This window comes from Panthera pardus, unplaced genomic scaffold, assembly GCF_024362965.1.
Source record: "Panthera pardus isolate Hobbes unplaced genomic scaffold, ASM2436296v1 HiC_scaffold_16, whole genome shotgun sequence".
In the NCBI taxonomy this organism is placed as follows: Eukaryota; Metazoa; Chordata; class Mammalia; order Carnivora; family Felidae; genus Panthera; species Panthera pardus.
Genome location: NW_026526721.1, coordinates 140,367,226 through 140,387,275, shown reverse-complemented (window position 1 = coordinate 140,387,275; position 20,050 = coordinate 140,367,226).

The window sequence follows — 20,050 nt, the reverse complement described above, 5'->3', positions numbered from 1 at the left end:
TTTGTTCTCTGCGTTTATCCAACTGATCTGCCTCTTTCCTTGTTCGTTTGTCTCTGCAGAAACATCAGTGAAAACATATATTTGTCTTTCTGACTTATTTTACCGCGTGTAATACCCCGTGAGTCTATGCATGCTGTTGCACGTGTCAAAAATCCCATCCTTTCGACGGCCATGTAATATTCCATCTCTCTCTCTCTCTCTCTCTCTCTCTCTCTCTCTCTCTCTCACACACACACACACACACACACACACACACACACACACACGTCTTTATCCATTTATCTATCGATGGACACTTGGGCTGTTTCCACTGTATGGCTACTGTAAATAATGCTGCAGTCAAGAGAAGGGAGCAGATATCTTTTCAAATTAATGTTTTCATTTCTGAGGGTAAACAGTAGTAGAAATACCCCGTAGTGGAATTACTAAGGGTGACAGTAAGGTATTTCTCCTAATTTTTTAAGGAGCCTCCATACTGTTTTCCATAGTGGATGCACCAATTTATATTCCCACCAACGGCGCACAAGGATTCCTTTTTCTCCACATGCTTGCCAACACCAGTTGTCTTTTGGAGTTTAGTCATCCTGACAGGTGTAAGGTGACATCTCATGATGGCTTTGGTGTGCATTTCCCTAGCTGACCATTTTTCTAAGTTTTCGTTTAAACCTTTTTTAGTTAACAGAGTAGAATACATTTCAGGGGTACAATTTAGGGATTCAACACCTACATGCAACACTCAGTGCTCATCACAAGTACCCTCCTTAATCCCCATCACTTATTTGAACATCTTTTCAGGTGTCTGTTGGTCATCGGTAGGTCTTCCTTGGAACGGTGTCTATGTAAGTCCTCTGTGTCTTTTTTCCTGCATCGGATTATTTTGTGTGTGCGAGCTGTGTACGTTCTTTATATAATTTGTAAATATACGTATCAGATATATCATTTGTAAATATCTTCTCCCATTTAGTAGGTTGCCTTTTGGCTTTGTTGGTTACTTTTGCTGGGCAAAAGCTTCTTATTGTGATGTATTCCCACTAGTTTATTTTTGCTTTTGTTTCTTTTCCCTGAGGAGACATATGGAGAAAAATATTGCTATGGCTGATGTCAAAGAGATTACTGCTTATGTACTCTTCTAGGACTTTTATAGTTCCAGGTCTCACCTTTAGGTCTTTAATCTATTTTGAGTTTATTTTTGTGTGTAAGAAATTGTTTCAGTTTCATTTTTTTACATGGTGCTGTCCAGTTTCCCCAGCACTATTTATTTTATAGATTCCAAGATATACCACAAAGGTGTAGTAATCTAAACAGTATGGAACTGTCACAAAAATAGAAACATGGATCAATGAAGCAAAAGAGAGAGCCCAGAAATAAACTCAGACTTTATATGGTCACTTAATCTATGACAAAAGAGGCAAAAAAGATAGAATGGGGACAATACAGTCTCTTCAATAAATGGTATTGTGTTTTTAATTTCTATTTCTACTTCTTTATTGCTCATTGATATAGAGGAAAACAAATGACTTTTGCATATTAATTTTGTATTTGTCATTTAAAAAACAGAAGTATCAAATTTTACCTTCAAATACCCTACTTCCAAAGTCCTTTTTTTTTTTTTTTTAAAGAAATGTGCTCTTTCCAATTTTTTTTTAACATTCATTTTTGAGAGACAGAGTGAGCACGAGTTGCGGGGGGACAGAGGGGGGGATACACAGAATCCAAAGCAGGCTCCAGGCTCTGAGCTGCCTGCACAGACCCTGACATGGGGCTTGAAATTGTGAACTGGGAGATCATGACCTGAGCCAAAGTCAGACACTTAACTGAGACCCCCAGGGGCCCCATCCTATTTCCAAAATCTTGTGCAACACACACTTTGTGTTTCCTAACTGGAAACCAGAAGAGAATGCCAAAAAGGTGTTTTTTAAAAAGTTTTTTCAACCCCAAGAACATCAAAATTGCAGCCCCACAGCCATGCACGTTGTAAAATATGTGGTTTTCCTTAGATGAAAGCCTGGAGTCAAGATTTTATCCACTTAAACGAACACAAAATGCATCATGTGGCAATTTCCTATGGCTCAAACTACAGTATCCCAGGTATACTTACAAGCGTTGTGATAGGGTGAGTACAAAACAGACAAAAGGTTTGTTTTCATAAAGTTTGGTTGACTTTAAAGAGGTAGACGAACTAAAATATCAATGCTATGAATACAAACGAAGTAGGGTGAAGAGAAAGCAGAGACTATGCTGAAGGAAGACTAGTTCGTAAGGTGGGCACGAAAGGCTTTTCTCTTAACACTGGAGTAGAGAACAAAAGGAAATATGGGCATGAACTCTTTGGATGTCCAGATGAAGACAATTTCAGGTAAAGCATACACGGAGTGCAAAAGCCCTGAGGTGGGATTACCATTTTCCTGTTCCAGGAACAGCAAGGAAGCTAGAGCACTCACAGTAAACGAGCGAAAGGAAGAGAGAGAGATAAAGTCAGAGAGTTAGTAATGGGCTATATAATGCGTGACTTTCTAGAACCTTGACTTTTCTACTAAATGAAACTGGAAACCACTGAGCAGTGTTTAATAGACATAGGACACAATCTGATTTACATATTAAAAAAAAGTCCTCACTGTTAGAAAGAGAACAGACCTCAGAGAGCATCGTGGCCAAGCTTCATGATGGCGCCAGTGTTTCCTGCCTCCCAATATTCAAGTTCTTGGGTGGCTCCCTGACAATGAAGTGGGCCGACCCATGTAAACAAAAAGACATTGTGGAGAAAACAATGTGCGACTTCCAAGGCCAGGTTATAAAAGACACTGTGGCTTCTATTTTATTCCTCTCTTGTATCATTTCCTCGTAACACATGGCAGAGCACCTCTATGAGGCCCGTTAGAGAGACCGATGTAGCAGGAACTTTCTCAGCTAGCTTGCGCTAACTTGCCAGCAATTCAAGTCCATCCGGAAGCCAATACGCCTGCCCCACATAACACTTACAATCCTGGTTGACAACTTGACTGTGACCTAAGAGACTCTGGCAGAGCCACCGGCTAAGGTGCACCGGAATTCCTGACCCACACAAACAGCGAAAGGATGTGTTAGAGCACCGGGCTTGGCGATAATACAGAGAGGAGACTCTTTCAAAAATGCTGGAGGTCTGGTAGTAGGGACTCGTTGACTCAATGGTAGCAACAGAGGCAGGGAGAAGCGGCTTGATGACCAGCTTATTATGCAAGTAGGACCAGAGTTTGCTTAGGGATTTGAGAAAGGGGATGAGAAAAGAGAAAGGAATCAGGATAGTCTCCAAGATTCTGACCTCAGTGACCAACGGAGTTTTCACTGGCTGAACAGAGAAAGCTGCTGAGAAGAACAGGAGTGAAGAATTACAATGCAAAATAACCCAATATACAAAACTGCATTGTTGCCTGTTTGAAAAATCAGTGATAAGGGGCGCCTGGGTGGCGCAGTCGGTTAAGCGACCGACTTCAGCCAGGTCACGATCTCACGATCTCGCGGTCCGTGAGTTCGAGCCCCGCGTCAGGCTCTGGGCTGATGGCTCGGAGCCTGGAGCCTGTTTCCGATTCTGTGTCTCCCTCTCTCTCTGCCCCTCCCCCGTTCATGCTCTGTCTCTCTCTGTCCCAAAAATAAAAAAAAAAAAAAAAAAACAAAAAACAAAAAAAAAACGTTAAAAAAAAAAAATTTAAGAAAAATCAGTGATAAAATCGTGTTTTAGCAGACCGTAAAAACTCCTACTCAGTAGTTGATGTTCACAGATAATAACATAAAACTTCTACGTCAATTACTTAAGCTTTTCACTTGTCTCCTCTCTTATGTCTCCACATGTGGGAAAGGCTAGCTGCTGAGAGCCAGTGGAAGCACAACAGTTTCATGAGAATCTAAATGCCACAAAGCACAAGCGACGATACTATGTTTTCACTGAAGTCTAGTTTGGGGAGGGGGGGGACGGAGAGGCATACAGAAAAAAGTATGTTCTATGGGCTCCTGCTGTGAGGCTGGGGCAAATGACTGCATTCCGGCCAATAAGATGGTTGTGACAGATGTCATCACACAGAGCTCTGGCTTCAGCAACATATGCCGCCTTCATACTCTTTCGTCACTACTGTTGCGATGTCTTGAAAGGGTGGCATCGTAAGACCGAAAGCGTGGTGGGGGAACTCGCATTGGACCGTGCAAGGGACAAAAAGAAACTCTTCATAGGCTCCGCTGAGATTTGGAGTTTGTCATCACAGCCAAATCTACCCTCTGCCGCCATGCGTAGACTCCAGGTTGAGAGGAGACCCATCTCATTTCTCACGTAGATTTCATGGCCAGAAGGTAGCGGGAAATTGCTGCCAAACCATACCCTCTCCCTACTACATAGGTCCTACTAGGTCCTATGGGTCCTGTCCTATCCCATCAGTGAAAACATGGTAAACATCTGGAGCCTTTTCCATGGTCTTCATCTACATAACTTTCATCTCTACCCCCCACCAGGCAAGGCATAGTTCCTCACTCCCTGGTCTCATAAGACGTTGTTTAGTTAATACCCTTATTCTAGACAGATCTTATTTTAACTAATTATGAATCCCTTCAAGGAAAGATCTCTGTCATTTCTGCTTCCAGGAGTGCCTAATATACAGACAGTACCTAATAAATGTTGAACATATTAATATGGCCAGTAGTTCTAAGCAATGAAAACTTTCAGCAAATACGTAAAACATTAATATATGCAGTATCTATGGAACTGGCAAAAACGTATACCAGTGCTAATATATTCTGGACTAAAGGAGAGACGAGAACGAAGACCACCTCTTCCTTTGGTTAACAGACTTCATTTTGTAATTTCAGTGCTATCGTCACTTGACCTCAGCCTCGGGTCCACTGATATGCCGAGCGTTCCCTGCCACACTGGTCTGGTTGTATCTCAGATCTGTTCTGTTTTCCTTCCCAAATGAAACACCCTGTAATTAATCCTAATAAGCTTCATTTCAATAGCGTGTTTTTAATTTTCTTACATTAGTCTTTTTTCCTTAGAATAATTCAAGCTAAGTCATAAAACAAAGAGGAGAAAGCTAAGCAAAGACTATGAGGAGTGACCTCAAAGATGGTCATCACGACATTTTCTAGAATAGAGAAAAATCAGAAATGACCGAATGCCCAAAAACTGAACAGCTAAATTGCATTACATCAATTCAAAGGATACAACACAGCAAGTTCATACACAAGCCTCTTTAACTACTGTAAAGTCAGCGTAAGCATAATCATAGCAGATACTTATGCAACAGTAACCAGGAACTGAGTTTTTTTCCAAGCATTTTATATATAAACACAATTGACTTTCCCAACAACTGGGAGACAGATACTGTCCTCGCTCCCGTATTATGGGTGAAACCAAGGCATTGAAAGTTACTTGTCTGATCCTAAACTGATAAATGGTGGAGCCAGCATGTAAAACAAAATGCAGAGTGCACAGTCTCAATTTACATACGTATTTCATACACAATGCCATTTTGTCTCATTTTGCAGGTACTTCGTATACACATTTCTATTTACAAACATGCAAATATATAGGTAGCACAAACAGCTGATAAATATTGGGGCAGGTTTTCTAAGTTGATGTATTTATTTTGACAGAGACAGCGTAAAGGGGGAAGGGCAAGAGAGAGAGGGAGATAGAGAGAATTCCAAGCAGGCTCCACAGTGCCTGCACAGAGCCCATGAGATCACGGCCTGAGCCAAAACCAAGAGTTGGACAGTTCACCGACTGAGCCTCCCAGAGCTCCTATGTCCAAATATTAAGTGACTTTCTGCTTATTTTCAAAACTATCCTTTTTTGTGGTAAGCCTTATACTCTAAAAATTGTTATCCCAAACAGAAGATACATAAACCCTAGACCTAGCGAATTACACTCTAAAAAGCATCTCAGTCTGGACAATGCCCAGCATGTGGTTGCAGGATTATCCTCGCCTGGTTTCATGAGTGCTTTGTGTCAGGTACTCTAAGCACTGGGGAGGGACCGTGTGAACACCTCATGAGGAGAAAGTTCTAGGTTTCACAGTGACATACGTTTTATCTTGTCTGTTTCCCAAGGCAGACAGGAAGCCTACTGCAGGTGGGAACTAGGCCATCTGCTCGGTGCCACTGCACCCTGCCACAACGACAGTCGGGAGGGAGTCCAATAAAGAGAGAACACTACCCTGTATAAAGCGGATTTTACACTTCAGCTTCACAAGCCCCGGGTTAAAGTGAAACTCCTTCCCTAAATTCACCAACCCACGAAGCTCATGTTTGGACAGTAATAATAGGATCTAGTGAACACCTTTCCGGAATCAAAAGAAATACAAGAAAATGTGAGATACAAAATTACATTGTCCACATCATTTGCATTCACAACACACAAGAAGGAACAACGTTTATCCGTGTTACTCAAGTCAGGCAAACCCATCTGAGTTGATTTCAGCTCAGTACAATGGGGAGGAAGAACAAAAAATTGGGGATATAAACTGAGATGCTTGGCTAATAGCTGATCTTTCTGCTCAGTCGAGGAGGTCAGACCTGCAGTCTATCACTGAGGTGCTTGCCAACATCAACATGTAAAGGCAATCTCTCCTACCACTCCTGTTTTGTCCCCCCTGGGGGAGAAGGGACACTTGAAAGTGAAGGCAAAAATATCCGTATTACTCTTCTCAGTGGTTTGAGGACATACCAAAACCTCTTATGAAAGACATTTGTTCCTTTGAATAAATGGGAATTCTGGATGGAATGTCTTCACATTCTTGAAACACGGCCACTGCTAAGAAGTGCTAATGCTTGGCAAGTGTTTCCTTTAGAAATCAAAAACCACAGCTGGTTTTGTAGCACATATTTTGGTTAGAAACACGTTAAGACTTGCCTGTTTTTGTTTGTTTTCAGCAGTGTTAGTAGAAAAACTGGCATTCCCTTAACATGATTAACTTACCCCTCATTTGTCTGTCTCCTGCCTCGTTCTCATGAATTTCTAAGCATTAGACAAAACATTAAATAATGTTGTTACTGAAGCTCTAGAAGATGTCTGTAAACATCCTTTTTTCTTTCATGGCTGGAGTCCACGTTTGTGGAGAGTGACTAAATTCTACTCATTTCCTCGAGTTTATCAACTTCAGTGCGTAAATTACATGTAACTGAAATGATTACTCTATGCCCAAAATTTTCCGTCTCAATACTTGCAGTGAACAAATGCATATATGTATGTCTGCACGTCCACGCGTGTGCACACACACCCCTATCGTCCTGCTATACTATTATAAACTCGACTCCAGAGTTCAAGAGAATAGAATTTTACCTTCTCACCAGCAACGAATCAGAGTTCCTCTTACGGGTGTTGTCACAGTTTTGGATTTTCACCATTCTAGGGTTTAGCGGCATGTCATTGTTAACTTCGCATTTCCTGATGACGTAGGCATATGCGCCATTTTTTCCATATGCTTATTTGCTGTCTGTAAATACCTTCTTTGGTAATGTGTCTGCTAAGGTCTTTAGTTCTTGTTTTTAATGTTTATTTTTGAGAGAGAAAGAGAGAGAGAGACAGACAGACTCAGAATCTGAAGCAGGCTCCAGGCTCTGAGCTGTCCGCACAGATGCCGACATGGGGCTTGAACCCATGTACTGTGAGATCAGGACCTGAGCTCAAGTCATATGCTTAACTGAGTGAGGCATCCAGGCGCCCCCTAGTCCATTTTTAATTGATTTGTTAATTTCCTTATTGTTGCATTATAAGTGTTCTTCGGATATTCTGAGTAACAGTTCTTTATCAGATGTGACTCTTGCGAATATTCTCTCGCAGCCTGTGGCCTCTCTCACTCTCTCGACATTGCCTTTCAGGGAGAGGTTTTTAATTTTAATAAAATCCAAGGATATAAACTGCAAAATTGCATTCACTGGTTTAAAAAAACAAAGTTATTTTAAAGTCAGGGGTAATTTGACTTTCAAAAACCAGCCTTGCAATTCAAGGGAGAACTTAAGATTTCCATGGGGTTAAAAAACTCCAACAACAGATAAAACTGCCAAAATAAAGAAGATCTTCCTCTTAAATGAAGAGAAATGAGCTAAAATAACTGTGGTCCATAATTAATTTAGTACATAAAGGAATCAGGAGAGTACCTGTGGCATTATTGGACCTGCCTCTTCCCCTCCCCGCGCCCCCCCCCCCCCCCCGAATCTGTAAGGTCTCTGAAACACCTGTATTACTTTGCATCGAGATTCGATGGGGTCAATCTAACACTTACGTTTTAAAATTAAGTGAAGTACCAGGTACTTTAGATTCATGAAAGTACCAGAATTCCTCAGTCATTGCACCCATCTAAAAGGTAGAAATTTTGTGGCTAAGATGTTTTGACTTCTCAGCATCCTCTCTTCTAGAAATAGAACATCTTTTTTCCTTACATTAATCACCCATCTGTCATTCTAGTGTTTGAAGTCATAGCCACCAAACCGGGTGTGTGACTCTGGCCAAGGCAGACTCATTCGCCTACAGGCAGCTATCAGGAGTGAGTTTAAGATTCAAGAAGAGCAGAGCTAGTCAAAGTATTTTCTTGGATTGATGTGGCTGTTGGTGGGGGAAAAAAAAGGGATCTGTCTCTTCTCTTCCCTGTTTTTTCTCATATCAGAGGCTATACAGTAGTATTAACACTGGGGCTGTCTAGGACCATCTTTGCTCCTTGAGAGAATATACCTGAAATTAAAGTTCACACGACAGATGCAAGCGAAGGAGAGAGACACCGTGCCCTGATCAAAGCCCCATCTACCCCTCAGAGAGCTTAACTATAGGAGCCAGCCAAGTCCTTCTGTGCTTACGCAAATCTGAATTATACCACGAATGCACACGACCAGAACCAAGTTCTAGCACCCTCATTACACCATTTTTACTGGCCCTTGATTTACATACTACCGTCCAGCCAATGCCCATCTTTCTTTCTTCTCTGCCTAGGTTGACCATTTGATTTCATCAGCTGCTGATCAGAACACATTAAAGCAGATACACATCTGTAGGCTTGGATTCCTTAACCAGAAATGCCTTATAGCACAACCATCACAGGTTGTGGGCTGTAAGTGAGGAGAAGATGCCTTTACTACCATCCTGAATGGTAGCAGCATCCTTTTTTTTTCTTTTGTTGACAAAGACAGCGAAAGCACATGCACAAGTTGGGGAGGGGCAAAGACAGGGGGAGAGAATCTCCAGCAGGCTCAGCACTGTCAGGACAGAGATGCATGCAGGGATCCAGCTCACAACCGTGTGATCATGACCTGGGCCGAAATCAAGCGTCAGATGCTCAACCCACCGAGTCACCCACGCACCCCTTGAACTAACAGAATCTGTTGCCTCATGGAAATAGATCACTTTTATACAGCAGTATAGGGTGGAAAAGGCTTTCGGAGACATTTATGCATGCTACCTAAGGTATAATCCAAGCCATCTCTAATTTCACACCAGGAAATAAATATTCAAAGAATATACAAATGACTTCGATCTCTCATCTATCATTCTGAATCAAATTCAAGGTTAGTTATCAATGTAACAGATACAGAAGATACAAAGAAACTCGATGCCATCCAGGAAAGTGCTATGCACGGTTTAGTTTGACAAAGCTCCGTTCCCGTTGGGATGGTTAGGGCTCTGGTGTTATGCACAAGTTGAATCCAAGATCTCTCATTTGCAGGGTAAGGGTAATAATCACAGGTGACCTTTACAGCACAATAGAATCAGACACACAGAAGTTCCTAACAAGATAGCCAGCATGTGGTCAGTATATATAAATATTACTCTAAGAGTACGGTATGGAATCAATGCCAATCGAGTTTTCACAAATTTGCAGTAATTTTTTGAAGGAATGTTAGGACTTCAAACTAATTTACAAAGGCATGTGCAAACTAGATGAGTTTCTAAGAAGGATGAAAAGAGAAACCTTCTGGGGGCACCCTTCTGGGTGGCTCAGTAGGTTAAGCATCTGACTCCTGATTTCAGCTCGGGTCATGATCACGCAGTTCTTGAGATTGAGCCCTGCATTGGGCTCTGCACTTGTCAGTGCTCTCTCTCCCTCTGCCCTTCCCCAGCTCGCTTGCTCGCTCTGTCTCTCAAAATAAGGAAGTAAACTTTAGAAAAAAGAGAGAGAGAGAGACAAACCCTCGGGAAGACAGAAGTCAAGAAGAAATGTAAACCTAATCCTAATCATCCCCCAAAGACTGTAGAAACAACAAGGTCACTGAACTAGATAGAACTCTGTGAAGTAAAAGCCAAGAAACAGACATGTGACCTCAGGCCCATTAGAGCTTAAGCTTTCAAATGGCTGTGCTGAACACAAAAAAGAGTATTGTAACAACTATGTTTAAATGCAGAAAGGACAGTTACTTTCAGCCAGGGACCTCAGCGGTGACCAAAAAAATCTTCCACAAACCCCACCAACACTGTAATTGTGTCACATGCACACAGGGCTTCAACTTAGTGGTCTAAGATCCCACGTTAACAAATTTAAGATCTTTTCTAGGATTTAAAACTCCTGGGGCCCCAGAGTCCACAATACCCCAAAGACATACCCAAAGTCACAAATCAGAAGAACATGAACCCCGATAAAAGTCAACTGAGGGCAACCATAGCGAGAATTAGTACCCAACCACCTAAAATAATCTATGAGCACTTGTAAGGATGTTTATAGTTCTTGAAAAGCTAAAAAATGAAGATTGAAAAACATTCTCAAAGAACAAGCGACTAAGAAAAAAAACACTATATGAGTTTGAGAAAAAGCAAGTAATATCTCTAGAATTACAGGGCACATGAAGACCAAAAGAACATTTAAGTAACTATCCTGATGTTGGACAAAAAAGAAATACTGTTAAGTTAAAACTACTACCAACAAAAAATCACTACATAATTAGAAATCATTCACTGATCAGATTCAAGTAATTTAGAGCATCTATGCATTTATTTCAATTCAAAGAATAAGGAGGATCTAATAACTCAATTAAAATTATATATATAAAACATTACCCTTAACATTTAGAAAAGCCAAATATTCTGAGTATATATGTAAAATATATACACACAGAATATTTTAGAAATTTATGCTGAACAGGCTGCAAAGTTTCCACAAATACCCTTATGTCAAGAGTATACAGTGCAATAAATTTAGCACTCAGTTCAATTATATTAGAAATGTTGTCAATGGCAATAAATAACAAAAAGAGTAAAGAAATCCTTATGTTCCAGCATTTTAAGATACAGTTAAGTTTTATAAACCCAACAATGCATCACACTAGAAGTTTCACCTCAGTAAGAACTAAACTACTACATGTAATAATTTATGGGCTATTCAGAGTCAAATTGGCAGCTTGAAATGTATATCAAAGAAATAAGAAACACTAAAAATTCAATGAGATGGTTTTTCAACTCAAAAACTGAGGGAAAAAAATCAGAGTATAAATCCAAAGAAAGTGAAAGGAGAAATTAATAAAATGCAAGAATAAACAATAGTAAGATTAGAAAATGTGCAAGATAGCTTTTGAGTCCTTTTTATAAGGGCACTAATCCCATTCATGAACACTCCAACCTCCTGACCCGTCTCCCCAAAGCCCCACAACCTATAACTCTCACTTTGGGGGGTTAGGATTTCAACACATGAATTTTGGGGGACGTGAATATTTAGTCCCTAAGAACTGTCCATTTAGAAATTCAAGAACATTTGCAGACAATCAGAAATAATAAGATAAATCATCAAGAATACTGGTTACAGACCAGTATACAAACAATAACATTCTTATGAAGCAGAAACTGCCAATTAGAAAATGTGACTTTTAAAATAACTCCACTCACAGGGGCACATGGGTGGCTCAGACGGTTAAGTGTCTGACTGTGGCTCAGGTCATGATCTCATGGTTCGTGGGTTTGAGCCCCAGGTCGGGTTCTCGGCTGACAGCTCAGAGCCTAGAACCTACTTTGGATTCTGTCTCCTTCTCTCTGCCCCTCCCCCACTCAACTCTGTCTCTCAAAAATGAATAAAAGTTAAAAAAAATTAAAAATAAAATAAAGTAACTCCATTCACAATAGCAACACGAGCCTTGAAGTAGTTAGGAAACAGTCTAATAAAAATACTCAAGACCTCTATAAAGCAAATTTAATAATTGTGATAGACATTTTCACAAATCCTAAATAAGTGGCAAGGTATATTATGTTATAGATTAAATGATTTATTATTAAAAGATGTCAATATATCTCAGTTTATAAATATAGTTTCAAACCAAAGTCCTATCAGGGATTTCTTATATGCTTGTCAAATCAATTTCAAATTCCTATGGAAGAGTTAAGTGCTAAGAACAAGAAAATTTTGAAGAAGAGTTAAGAGTGAGATGGAACAAAAATTAATGAAGAAAAAAATGTAATAGAGAAACAATAGAACACAGCAGTGTTAATACAGAGCTAGACATGGGGCGCCTGGGTGGTTTGGTCGGTTGAGCGTCCGACTTCGGCTCAGGTCATGATCTCACAGTCCGTGAGTTCGAGCCCCGCGTCGGGCTCTGTGCTGACAGCTCAGAGCCTGGAGCCTGTTTCCGATTCTGTGTCTCCCTCTCTCTCTGCCCCTCCCCTGTTCATGCTCTGTCTCTCTCTGTCTCAAAAATAAATAAACATTAAAAAAAAAAATTAAAAAAAAATACAGAGCTAGACAAATAGATATAATGGAACAAAATACAGGCAGCAGGAAAGACCTACATATATATTTAAACTTGACTTAAATTTGAAGAAGACAGCAAATCCACTAGATTCCCTCTTTGATGTTATTTTAAAATACCAAATGAATTAAAAATAATTACTACAAAACTTTAAAATTTTACAAGTGTAACAGAGTAGATTTAGGATGTTAGATTAAACGTGATTTTTTAAAACGAGATACGAAAAATTCAAGGATACCGATATGCAAAACATAAATGACAATAAGCGGCAGATCAAGTTGAAAATCCAACTGTGGACAGGGCAGTTGTGTTTGCGCTGCATAGACTTCATAAAGAACTAGCATTCATCGCAAGAAAAAGAATGGCTGCCTACAAAAGAGCAAATAAGTAATTCACAGACGGGACAATCTGAATGTTTGGGAAGCCGATGAAATATTGTTCAGCGTCGCTGATCATCAAAACAGTATCTATTAAACCATCAAGGAACGGGGATACTTCAAACACCTCAGCTTCTGAACATTAAAGTAGCTTGTGAAATCCAGAATCGGTGAGCACTCAGGGAAGTGGAAACTCACACCTCAGCTTCTGAACATTAAAGTAGCTTGTGAAATCCAGAATCGGTGAGCACTCAGGGAAGTGGAAACTCTAACGTAGGGCTCGGTGTATGCTGAACGCTGCAATGTCGGAGCTCTGAGTAGCTGGGGGTCTCCCTAGGCCACAACCATTCCTGTCTCGAGTATTTACCGAGGAAGAACACTAGAACACAGGAGTCTCACTTTAACGGATACTGCTTTGACACCTGTTTATGGCTGGCGTCCATTCCTAAGTTCAGGATGCCATCCTGCCGGGGTGGCTCATCCTGCACAGTTGAAAACTATCACTATAGCATAGCAAATTAATAATTTATTAATATGTGAGCTAGAAGTAGACTTACACAGTCAGGGCTAGGATTACCTATCTACAGAGCAAAGGAAGGAACAGAGATTGAAAAAGCTTGAACTACCCATGGAGTATCTACATTTTCTCATTTAACCTATCTTAAGTCTGATAGAAAGGACTGAGATTTTTTCTTATTAGTTCCTAGTATATTTGAAATACTTTGTAACTTAAAAAAAAAAAAAAAACAACAATACACAGGAAGAAGAAAGATGGCTGAGAAACTCTGCATTGTTGTTTTATGTTTGTTTGTTTTTTTACTTTTATTAAAAGAGATCCATTTCAGGACCCCAATGCCCACACCTACTCATACCTCCTTAGCTCAGAGAAGGGCTTTGACCTGACATTCAACCATCCCAAATGGTAAAAAGGTAGAATTGTATTAATCATAGAGTTAAAATATAGTAGGAAACAGGTAATACATGGTAACCATGGAAGATATCATGACGTGAGATATTCAGTGATTAGGATGTTTAAAACCCCTTAGTTAAGGGACACTGGGGTCGCTCAGTCGGTTACGCACCCCAGTCTTGGTTTCAATTCAGGTTGTGATCGCAGGGTTCCTTAGTTTGAGCCCCGTGTCAGGCTTTGTGCTGACAGTGTGAAGCCTGCTTGGCATTCTCCCTCTTTCCCTGTCTGCCCCTCTCCTGCTTGTGCTCTCGCTCTCAAAATAAATGAACTTGGGGGAAGAAAAAAAAAAAGCTTTACTTAAGGGTTTCTCATATAACAACTGCATCTAGCAACTCAGTTAAGTTCATTCCAAAATAAAGAACATATCTGAAGTTCTCTAATGTTTGCTCTAGAAAGTTCCAACTGCAGCTAAGGGCGATAATTAAGGGGAAAATGAGCAAAAGTTCTTAAAATTCATGTTAATTTCGGAGGAGGGCTCGGATAGGGGGCCAAAAGAGAGGCGTGTGGCTAAAATTCAAATCTGTTACCTTACTTTCAACTTAGCCGTCTCAAAGTATGTGGAGTCAAATTCGGAAATTCTTTTCCATTTTCCACGAGGATTTAGACCTAAATAATCTCTCCATATATTTTTCTCTCAAAGCTGGGCCTTTAGCTGTGCTATACGTTCCCTCAGGAGGGATATAAGTCTCTTGTCTTAAAAATGGAATATATTTCTCACGTTGCCCCAAGGCAAGTGAATAGTATAACAGCCTCACATCAGAGGAACCCTCTCCTTTCGCTGACCCCCCTTGCAGAGTGTATTTAAGATAAAGATTCCATCTGCCCCTCTGGGGTCATCATTTTTCACACCACATCATTTCTCCTTCTTAAGGCCTTTTTTCTTTGCTGGTCCCCCTTTCATAGCCACTAAACGACTTTCCTGTTAGACTTCCATCCTCTTGACCCTTCCGTATGCTTTAGTTGGTCAGAGTCTTTACCCCGAAATGTTTTAATAAAAAATGGGACAGGGAAACTCAAAGCACAAATGTTGCTTATGAGATACAGGTTCCAGCACAACAGAAACAGCAGGTTGTTAAGGGCTTATTATCTGAATAACTTCTTCTGCACTCTGTGCAGTGAATATATATTCCACTCATTGCCCCAAAACTGAGTCAAGTAACTTCCTCAAAGCTAGTAACAGTCCGAGTGCTGAAAGCTGAGTGGTTAAATTAGAATCTTCTTGGATGAGAGACATTTTGTTTTCAAACCTTTAATTTTGTGAATGAGTCTCAGATTGCTGAAAATGGAAAGATGATCACGGCTGAGTTCCGAATGTTCTTAAGTCATGAGGTTTTGATAGTCTACTTTTGGTTTCTTCAGCCCGGCTGAAGCATAAAGCCCCACAGAGAAGTAAAATTGTTGAGGTTTGCTTTTCTACTGTTTTCGGCAAAGGGGCAGGAGTTCACTGCACAGCTATCAGGAGATAACGGGAGGACTGCCGTGTGAATCACCATGCTGATTTCCAGTGAAGTTACAGGACTGCTTAGCCTCTCCAAAATAACATCTGTTATTTGAACCATAAAACACACACGCTGCAATCTCCCAGAAATTAACTACAAATTGTTTTTATTCTCTTGTTTAATGATCTTTATGAATCAATTAGAACAAAAAATAGCATTATGCAAGCAGAATCCCAAGAAGACAAATGAAATTTCAGCGACACAACATTAACTACTATTAATATTTCTTTAACTAAAACCACGAAACCCATTTGGGCATTAATCCCAAAGTAATCAACAAACAGCCGAGACCAATTTTGGGGGGAAAAAAAAAAAAAAAAAAAAAAAAAAAAGCACAACTCTGGCAAGAATTAACTGCAGAAGTGCGATTTTTTTAAAAAACGTATCTGACATCATTTTCATATTCTGGATCTTTGATCTTCACCCCAAGGCAAAGATTTTCTTGCGAACAAGAAGCGGGGCATATGGTTAGTAATATTGAATAATGACACGTGCACACAATATCTTTAGCATCTTTGCTACGCTGGAAATATTTATGAGAATTAAACATGTTCTGTGTCATTTTAAAGTTCTACCTTATTCACCTCTGTATTTCCCACCCCAACACAGGGCAGGTACACACGGGCATTCCATAAATATTTCCTGAGTCAATGAGCTGTACCGCACAGTGTTCAGAACCAAACAATTTATAGTTCAAGCACTTAAAACCAGCTTGTCACCCCTCTAGGTGATCTTACCCATGGTTCTTAGAATTATATTCAAATATTCCAAGGCTGGGGAGAAGAGTGCACTCATATTTAATCCCATAAATATTTTATGGTATATTTAATATGGACACAGATGAGCGCTAAGTCTCTGTTCCTAGTTTATTATTTTTCTCTTCGCGGTCCACCCTGTCCTTGCTGTCAGTCTGTGACTGCAGCAGCTCACTGCCATGCATGGGGGCTCCTGGCTGCCAGCGTGGTGGCAGGCACCGGCCTCGGTGCGGTGACATATCTATTTAATTAACACAGCTGTTGTAGCTACTGTGTGAAGTCAAGACGACTGGAAGAGCTCTGGAAAAGGCACGGCGCGTAAAATAGGGGGGAAAAAAAAAGAACAAAATTTCTGCACACAAAAGACCCACGTTTCCCTGTTCTCTAAATGGCAAACATTGATTCTTCTTATTTGGCCCATCTAGAGGTTCTAAACCGAATGGTACTCGACGTGCATTTTGCGTTTCTTGAATCATGATTTTTGTTTACATTTTTCCCAGTGAGGGAAACTCGTAAGATAAAACTGCTTCGTGTAAAATCACACATTGAGTACACCGTGACGCCAAAGGTTTGTCTGTTGTTTGCGGGTCCCCCTCAGGTTTGGCAAAGTCACACCATCGGTCTCCTTGGCGTAGCGCAAATACGATTATTGTTCAGTTGGGAAACACGCTCATCGAAAATAACCACATGCAAAATGCTATGAATTGAAAGACACACTGACTACCAATATTTTGCAAAGAGCCCCTCATCTTTGCCATACAAGATGACGTGGCTACCACGGTCTATGAAATGATCAAGACCGAAGAAGCAAGGGTCCCTTTAAGGCATCTACAGAATCAACAAATGACATGAGCCCTCTGAATTTTGAACGCCAAACTCTCCACTTTACAGATGAGAAAACTGAGCCCTAGGAGGGGCAGGAACTTGCCCAGCAACACTCAGGTGGTGAGCAGTGGAGTTCAAATGAGAAGGTTATAGGTTATTGCTTTTTGAACTGACATTCTACTGAGCTAAAGATGCGACGTGAGTTATTTAAAATCCCACCCTCCTGTGCATTATTCTTTTGTCTCCTATCCTTTTCTCATGTTCCCAGGACCTAAGACAAGGCTTCTCCTTAGCAAGTACTAAGCAAATACCAGTTGAACAAATGAAAAACAAGTGACTAAATGGTCAGGTCACAAACATATTTCTAGAGCCTAATTGTTCTATGCCTGTTTCCCTATTATTGCTTTATATCCGTTAACATTTTCACCTGTGCTTCACTTTGCTATTTATGTTACTTTTACACTGCGAAGGACACCTTTGATTTCTCCCTTTTCACTTGGCTTAGCTTAAATTTTCGGGAAAGGCTTGCCGGATCAATAGGAATGCACACTGTAATAACTCGGGATTTTATGAGCCAAATTGCTTTCCCACATAATTTTATTCATCTACGATGGTACCAGAAGTAGCAGCAGAACAATTCTATCACAACCTAACTGGAATTAGCGACAATCACGAAAAATGAAAACTACATAGAAATTAATCAGAAATTGTTTGGGTTTCTCATTTGGGTTTGTTGCATGGTCTGTTTCCACATGTCTTTTATAATCACATCTATCCTACTGAGGATTAAATTTTATGTCCTTTAGTATCTTAAGACAGGTGAAGACCATCCCCCTTTTCCATGTTTTATAAGCTAATCACTTTCTTCCACACATTATGATTTAGCCATGAGGCCCAGGTCATGGAAGGAAGGGAGGGTTAAACCCAAGATAATCTTAAACATTTATAAAATGGCCTGAAATTAAATTCATAGAAAATACAACCTATCTGCAAATGTAATTTTTTAAAAAATTAGTAATTCCCTAACACTAGCATAAAGCATAAACAAAAGGAAAGTAAATGATAAAGCTGAAATAGGTATTTTCATATGAAAAGTGCTCAGGTATAATTCCACTAGAAGATATAATGAGGTTGGCAGATGTGTGTACCTATGTGCAATATCATCAGGAATGTGACAGCTACAAATTCTGACTCGCACATGTGTGTTTTATTGGCAACTGAAATGGCAGGAGTAGCATTGCTCTCAGTGATGCGTGCAAATTTACAAACAAAATCAAGTAAAATTCTCTCCCTTTCTTTGGTTGTTACACTTTTGGAAAATTCAACACTTATATTATTATATGGGTGCCTGTAAAGGGGGGGCTGTAATATAGGCTGAGATCATTTTGAACAGTGTTCTCATTTACGTGAATTTCTGGAAGGACACCTGAAGGTCATGCGGACACAAGATATATGTGTTGCCGGATAGGATTCTCACGCTTTGAAGGATGTTCGACATCCCCGGACTAAATACTCATAGAGTCCCCCAATCATTATGATACCCCAACCACAAAATACACTGACACATTTCTAAAATCCCCCCCGCATGGTGTGACTACTAAGAGCCAGGGACAGAGGAGTTGGGACCGAGCCAAGGGGGAGAATTTAAAACTAACAACAGGCAACGACTCCAGGGGATTATGGGAAGAGGAGAAAAGGACAGCAGTGAAGACATTTATGCTCTCACCTCTCTTCTATTCTTTTCTGCCCAGGGAAGAAAGTTTTTATTACACAGATAGATAGGAAAGCCACGGGTGGAGCCGGCAGACCCAGGACTATGAAAGGAGAGGGCCTCCCTCCCCAACCCCTCTCACTTGGAGAATGGCTGAACCCAAGCTCCCTGAGCAGCTCAGGCTGGGCGGGCAGAAAGAGAGCCTGAGCTTAGCTCTCAATTAGCCCTGGTTCCTCTGGACTGGAAAGGAGCCTGAAACTTCCACACACTCAGAGGGGAGGTACAGATTACCCAAGATTCTGCTTAAGGATTAGGCTGTAAGAAGTGACTGTAAGGAAAACACAGTGGCCTGATGCAGAGAGCTTCGAGGTGGTCCGCGTGGCCAGAGTCCCGGCCCATCTCAGGGAGGGTGTGGAACCAAGGAAAGCGGAGGCACAGCCAAGTCAGCAAGGAATGAGCTGGGCCCTGGCCAAGCTGAAAGAGCCCGGGTTAGCAGTGACATGTAGATGTCATCCGACCACATATGGTAGCATGAGACAGCGCTGTAGGAGAGGTCAGTTAGGGCCTGGAGAATAGCAAAGGGATACTCCAGGGACCTCCAACGTTCCCTCCCTTGCCCCCCCACCACCCCCAACCAACTCACTAAATTGCTCATCCAATGGTCTAGGAGTGCCTAGACCATCTTAGAGTTTAGGAGCAAAAAGATCAAAACCTAACACTGCATTTTTACCTCAATCAGTTCGGTGTAAGTTATCGCCAGCCTTTTCCCCCTCTCCAAAATCTTTAAATTAGTGCACTGGACTCGGTCACAACTGCTGGATGGAAACACGTATTGAAACTCGTCCATATTGCCCCATCCTGTAGGGCAGGGAAGGATAGGAGATCTAACGAGAAGAAAGCTAAACCTATGCCATCTCGCAGTGTAGCACATGCTAACTTCCATCTCATTAAATCATCTAAGTAGAATTTAATTCAATAATAGTTCACTAGAACTGAAACTCCATGAAAGTAGGGATGTTATCAAATCTCTTCTCTGTTGCGTTTCCCAACACCCAAAACAGTGCCTGACATGTGGTAGGTGTTCCAACATCACTACTGAATAAATACTACCTTTAGTAATAATACTTACTAGTAATTTTAACAGCTATCATTTACTGAGCAATTAACGTTAAGGGCACAGGGAACAGGAATCACCAAGCCACTCTACCTCTCACCACGAAAACCAGGTTTTAACT